The 7,237-nt window shown below is 38.3% G+C and overlaps 1 long non-coding RNA gene across 1 annotated transcript in view; it reads left to right on the forward strand.

The window, feature by feature from the left end:
- The window catches only part of LOC118001482, a 92,872-nt gene extending 91,156 nt beyond the window's left edge, over positions 1-1,716 (forward strand). The window contains exon 3 of the long non-coding RNA XR_004676707.1: positions 1,534-1,716. This is a non-coding gene — a long non-coding RNA (uncharacterized LOC118001482). The remainder of the gene's footprint in view (positions 1-1,533) is intronic.
- The last annotated feature ends 5,521 nt before the right edge of the window (positions 1,717-7,237 follow it).

The following is a 7,237-nucleotide window of genomic DNA, read 5'->3' on the forward strand; positions in this document are numbered from 1 at the left end:
TTTTAGTTACAATGCTCTGTATTTCCATCTGGTTTACCTAAATGAGTTCGGCCCATAATTTGATGCCATAGCAAAAAAGAAAGGCAGGAAGAAACTAGTAGTGGTGATTTTTTCTTCCCCCTACATCTGTTCACCTTAGCAAAAACAGTACTCTGGCAGAGATGTTAATGAGACCTGTGATTTCTGAGGCTTATCAAGGACATTAATTTGTGAGTTTCTGGGTTCTTGTTCTCGCAGTACTTTAGAATGGTCATAAGCACGAGGACCAAGTCTGTCACAGATCTGTCCATCATGTAATTATTCTTCTGAATTTTATAGTCTAGTATTTATGCAGTCATCTCTCTAGTAAAGGCTGCAGACATTTTTAAAATCTACTCTTATTTTTCTTGAATAGAATAGAATTATTCTATCTGAAAAGATGGATTCTACCTTGCCTGATGAACTGCTAGAGTAAAGTGAAGTTGATTCAAAAGTAACCTTGCTGCCCTCTTTTATTTTTTCTCTTTGGTTCTGAATCCAAGAACCTTTAATCTTTCTGTCTTGGAATGAATTTGTTCTCTTGTCTCATTCTGGATGTAATCCCCTGGGTAGCTCACTCCTGGCTTCAGCATCAGACATGATACCAAAACTCTGTGACTGGAGCAGTTAAAAACAAGTAGCCTCAAAGAAATAGAAATTAAATCACATTCAATATATATCCACCAGTATGGCTAAAAATGGGGGAAAAAACCACAGAAAATACCAAATATTGGTGAGGAGGCAGAGGAACTGAAACTCTCATGCACTGCTGGTGTGAGTGTAAGTACTTGTAACCACTCTGGAAACTGGCTTATCTACAAAATCTGAATATATGCACATCCTATGACCCAGAAATCCTGCTCCTAGCTCTATCTCCAACAGGAATGCATGTGTGTATGTGCATGCTTTCATCAAAAGAGCTGTATTAGAATGTTTATAACAGACTATCCAGAATAGTTCTCACCCCCTTCCTCAAGAAAGGAAACTATTCAATTGCCTGTCAGCAGCAGAATGAATGGGTTGTGCTGTGTTCATCAACGGAACACTGCACAGCAGCAAGAATGAACCAACATAATACATGACAAATGTGGATGAATCCCATAAACATGATAGAGAATGAAAGAAGCCAGACACCAAATAATACATCTTGCATAATTCCAATTTTATAAAGTATCAAACCAAGCAAAACAGGAGAGTGGTTCCTCTTGATGAGGAGGGTTAGTGACAGGAAGGAGCCCCAAGGAGAGCTTCTGGGATACTGGTCATGTCCTGTTTCCAGATCTGGTACACAGGGGTGCTCAGTTTGTAAAAGTTCATCTGGTTATGTGCTTGGGACTTGTGAAATTTCTCTGAGAATACTACCCTTGAACAAAAAGTAAAAAAAAAAAAACAAGGTATAGTTTCGTGTCGGCTTTCTCTCATTTCTCGCCCTCCTTCAGACTGGAGAGTCTAGTCTTCTCCAACTTCCTTTTTACTTGGAGCGAGTGCATCTCAGTGCTTGTTCTCTCTTTCCAGGTGGTACTTCCCTGCTCACCATGGCCATCTGCTGGCCTAGGAAGAGGGCAGTATCATTGGGAAAGCGACGGGGAAGGGAGAGCCGTGATCAAGCGTGAAGGTCTCCCCAGCCCTCCAAAGAGTGATGTGCACCTGACAGAGGAAAGAGAAAGGTCTTTATGTGTGTAGGATTTAAATTATGATTTGTGAGAATCTGCTTTGAAATGAAATTTCCCCCAGTGAAAGTTCAAAGGATAAAAATAATCTTTACTAAAAAAAAATCATTTACCGTCTCCCTAAAAATACATATGTCAACTCTTCAATCATTTCAGCAATACCATCTCCCTTCTCATTTTCTCCTTCTCTTTTCAAAAATTGTTATTTTTAAAAACAATTTTTCTCCATGTCTTTTCAGGCATACAATTTTAATTAGTCTCCCCTTTTCCTTTAAAAGCGTGGACTACAGATAGGACAGGAAACTATTTTGCCCTTGTGCTGCCAAGTAGTGTGGCTTGTAAAGAATTATCCAATATCATTAGCCTGGGAGAGGTCCCCTCCCTTCTAATTTTGTACCAGTTCTCTATCTTTTCTCTGTGACATTGGCCCCACCAGGAACTCAGAACACATATTCCTTCAGTACTTGTTTATTTCACACCTCCTTGGTGCCAGACACACTATAAGAACTGAGGACATGGTGATGACTAAACAGATAATTAAACGGAGCTTACACTGTAGTTGAGAATGGTCAATAAGTAACCAGGAGCAAGATGCTATCTGAAAGAAATTGGGATCATGAAGAAAATAAATCAGAACTATACCAAAGATCACATGGAAGTAGGGGACCCGAGACTCCTTTAGATGGATACAGAGGCAAGCCTTCCCTGACTAGGTAATGTTGGAGTCTTAGTTGACAAGATACAACGGCCATGAGAAGAGTGTATCGGAGACAGCATCAGACACAGGCTGCAAAGAACACCAATTATCTGCCTTCCTCAGACCAGCTATATATGTAAATGTATATGGAAATACATATATTTTATATATATATATATATATATATCAGAAAAATACTTCTGAGAGGCCAACATTTAAGATGGTAAGTTAAATTTAAGGAAAATACAGGGATGAATAAAATATAAGATTGCAACAGAGTTAAAATAACCTTAAGTGATTAACACTATTCCTATATTAAATGAAGAAAAAATATTTCCATTTATAACTATTAGGTACATATACATAAATATGTAGAAAGTTTTAAGCTATCCCTGCTCTATTAACTAAGGGGAATTCTTTTTTTTTTTTTAATTGACTCTATCTCCTATGCTGTACTTTTCATCTCTGTGACTTATTTACTTTATAACTGGAAGTTTGTACCTTCTAATCCCCTTCACCTATTTCACCCATCCTCCCCACACCCTTCCCCTCTGGCAACCTTCAGTTTGTTCTCTGTATTTATACATCTGTTTCTGTTTTTTGTTTGTTTGTTCATTTGTTTTGTTTTTTAGATTCCACATATAAGTGAAATCATATGGTATTTTCTTCCTAGGCAGAAATCTTGAGAGCTATATTTGGATATTAACACAAAATCATGAATTGGTAATTTTTATAATCCCAGTAAGTGCTAACTCAGCTGACCTACCCATGGCATTTGGTAATCAAACTAAATACTCCTATTTTCAGATGTAAGACATAATTAATTGGTTAACTGCTTTGAAAATTTAGGCCTCATGATTTATTAAAAATCACTAGAAACTGGATAGATGATGAAAAAAGAATGAAGTCTCGAAAAATTTTTTCATTTTCTGAAAAATACTTCCATTATCACTATCTTTAGCAAATTCAATATTTTAAAAAATCACTTATTTTTTTTCTAAGCTTTGAGTCAGAAACAATAAAATACTGTAGAATCTGGGAGAATTTCCATATTGGCCAGGAGAATTTTGAAGCAGTGAAGTCTGATAAGAAAGGAAGTGAGAGGTGAGTGAAGGTCTCAAGCCAAATGGGGCAGAAGAAAGAACCCAACTAGTTGTGACAAATAGAGAGAGAGCAGCTGCTGACCGGTCTTGTGACCTTATTTATTACCTGGGGAGGAGAGCTGGCCAATGATGGAAAGGAGGAGAACCATATCCTCCCTTGGGGACAAGGTATAAAGATCAAGGGATCTGTGAAGTCTTGCATGTCCCGCAATGATGATGATGGTGATAATGACCACAGCAGTCCCTAGAGTGTGACACCAAAGTGAAGGGGAGGAAAAACATACCCACACGGAAATGAGGAGCATTTTGCAGCAGATGGAAAGTCTTCATTTGATTTCACGTTCTTTTGACAGGAAACTCATGCTTCTCCCAGATTAGAATTGTCTCCCTTCCCATCATATCCCTTGGTTAGAACAAAAGTTAGGGAATGCCCATAGGGTTTCCTTTAAGGTTCCTTGTACCCAGGACGATGGGGGGTGGCCACTGATACATTGGCAGGCCTTCCCTTCCCCCTGTGAACAGGTACCATATCCCTCTCCTAAGGAAAAAAAAAAAAGCAGAAGGGAGAAGAGAGTTTAGGCAGAAGTTGTTACCATAATGCAAAAATTATTCTGAGTAAAAGGAAAGTCCACTCTAGAAGTATGCAGTATGCTCTCTCTTAACTCTACAAGGTGTCAGATGAAAAGATGTTCTGTTAGTCTTTTTTTTTTTTTACATAAGTACCTTTATTTATTTATTTTAATTTTTATTTAAGTTCTAGTTACTTAACATACAGTTTTGTTTCAGGAGTCGAATTCAGTAACTCATCGTTTATATACAACACCCAATGCTCATCATAACAAGTGCCCACCTTAATACCTATCACCCACCTAGCCCAACTGTTACTCAGTCTTATGTTCTCTTTCCTTGTCATCTTCTCTATTACTTCTCAATCACAAATTAATTATAGCATTGACCACATTTTGCCATGTTTTGAATCCATTTTCATGGATCTATCTATCCATTTGAATGAATATTCTCTGATATATATCATTTCACAAAGAAAAGACTTTCTAAGAATGTAAAATATTAAGCACAAGATAAAGAAAAGCATGTGGAGAATTTGGGTTCCAGAGTAAGGCTATTACTGTATATTCTTCTAAAAGAAGCTGAAGCCATGCACATCACAAGATAGATTTGGGTTTCATTCTTTTTGATTATTGCAAAAAGAATAGTTAAACTGGATAAAAATTTGTCTTTTATTTTGGAAGCAATACGAGAACCCATAAAAGATACTAAGTGTGGGTGACAGAAGACCACCCATGCACTGATGTGTAATATGAAGGGGGACCCCACAACAAGGTAGGAACTCTGCATGCTGAAACCCCACCTCAATGTCAGAGCACAAATGATGGCTACTGAAAAAACTCTCTTATCTGTAAGGTTTTTAGGCCCAAAGATATTACTGAAATGAAGAGTTTAAGAAAGGCACCCAGAGTCAGTGTTATATTGCTCATAGCAGCTGAGTCTCTGCTTATGGAGGGTGTGAAAGCAAAGCTCACACACTGGTACCCATCTCCACAGCCTCCCTGGAGGGCAGTGGTTGGCAGCAAGAGTCATCTGTGCAAATGAAGTGACTCACACTGAACAGAAACAGGCAGCCAGGGCACCGAGTCCATGACTCATCACCAGGACCTCTCGAGTCCCCTGATCTCCTTCTTCCCCTCCCAAGGCAGATCATTTGGAAAAGTCTGGATGTTTTCTCAGTACAAATTAAACTCAAGAAGATTGAAATTTATTTATATTTCTCCTATCATCATTCCACTTCCTTTTATAAACTGTTATTTTGAATGCCACATTGCTGAAGCAACTAAAAGTTCCCAAATAGAGAAGGTCTCTGGAGATAAGACATAATTCTGCTTAAGTACCATTTCATCTGGATATGAGTCAGATTTTGCTGTGTTCTCTGCCATAGCATTGGATTTGAGAAGTCAGAAAACATAGGTTTATTTTAGGATCATGTATAGACATATGACTTTGATCAAGTCATTTAACCCAAGTCTCTGTTTCCTAATTTGTAATACAGAAATCATCACATTTGCCCTGATTACCTAACAGGGCTGCTATGAGTATTATATTGGATAATCACTGTCATTAAATCACTTGTCATTAATAAAATATTATTTAAATCCAAAGCTGTACTCTCAAAGTGAGTTCTTGGCTCAAACCTCAGTCTTGCAAATACTTCTTGGACCTCTTTCCCCCAGCCTGGCATAGATTCTTCCTCCTTCAGCAGCATCATCCTGAATGGAGCTGCACACATAGCCAATCAGCCAAAGGTTACATCTCTGGCCTCCCTACTGGGCTGTGTAACAAAGCTCTACCAATGGTATGTGACCCCAGTGCTCTGAGCCACTTTCTGGTTGTTTGAAGGATGGCTCATGTCCTTTCCTTCCCCTTCTCTCCTCTTGTTCTCTTGATTGTAGTCATTATAGAGCTGAAATGGCTACCCCAAACTACAAAAAGAGAAGCAACATGGCAAGGCAATAGGATGCTAGAGCCCGAGTCTTAAACACTGTGAAGCTTCCATAGCAGACCCAGGCTGTCCATGCTGAAACCATTGAGTAAGAAAGAATAAACTTCACTTGGCTTAAGCTGCTGTTATTTTGGCCTTTGTTATAGCAATAACCTCACGGATACATTCCATTTAATTTTAATTAATTTTATACCTAGTCTACTGTGGCATTTATCACAGTATAAGGAGTGGGGAAGGAAGGTTTGTTTAACAGTAGGGAAACAATGGTGTTTCTGTCCAATGGAATATTATTCTTTTATTTAAATCTAACAGTACAGGAGCTGTTCTGACTCCTAAAGCCAGTCCCTCTACTTGCACTTTGGATTTGATCTTTTCTAGTCCCTCAGAAACTTACATTACCAATTATACCTTCTCTTATAAATTCAACCATTTCCTTTCAAATAGGTCCTTTCCTCAGCATCTCCTTTAGAAAAGTACTCCCAGACTCTCAACCATAAATTTCTTCACTTGCAAAATAGGGTAAATTAAAGAATTACAGCTGGCAGGGGTCTTAAAGAATATCCTTCTCTGTCTCATTTGGTGGGATAATGGATGATTGCATTCAATACTGGCCACATCTTCTGAGTCTCTTGTGTGCCCAGTCGTTAGAACCACATTTTGGGTGATCTCATCTAGTCCCATGGCTTTATATAACATCTAAATGTTGATGATTCCCAGGTTTGTATATCCAGTTCCAGCCTCCCTTTTTAGTTCTGGAAGTATGTATTCAGTTGCCCACTTGATAGCTTTTTATTGGTGTTCCAGACTTCTGAAACTTAACATGTCCAAAACTGAACTCTTGATTTTCTTCCCCAAACCTCCTTCTCCTGCAGTAAATGTCAACTCCATCCTTCTAGTGGATGTAGTAAAAAAAAAAAAAAAAAAAAAAAAAAACTCAGCCTTATTATTGAACACGTCTCACAATTTCATCACTGTTGACCTGGTCCAGGCTACTATTTTATCTCTCGTCACATCATTGCAATGATCTTTTAACTGGTCTCCCTGTTTCTGCACTTGTGCCTCTAGCCCCTTCAATCTAGTCTCCACACAGCAACCACATCAAAACAAAATTCGTATCACAACATTCCTCTGCTCAAAATCTTTCAATGGCTTCTATCTCATTTGGAATAAAACCTAAAATCTTTCTCTACAAAGCTCTATGTGTTATGGTACACTTTGGACACTTTGATTTTAT

This window comes from Mirounga leonina, unplaced genomic scaffold (assembly GCF_011800145.1).
Source record: "Mirounga leonina isolate KUSES-001 unplaced genomic scaffold, KU_Mleo_1.0 Mir_53, whole genome shotgun sequence".
In the NCBI taxonomy this organism is placed as follows: Eukaryota; Metazoa; Chordata; class Mammalia; order Carnivora; family Phocidae; genus Mirounga; species Mirounga leonina.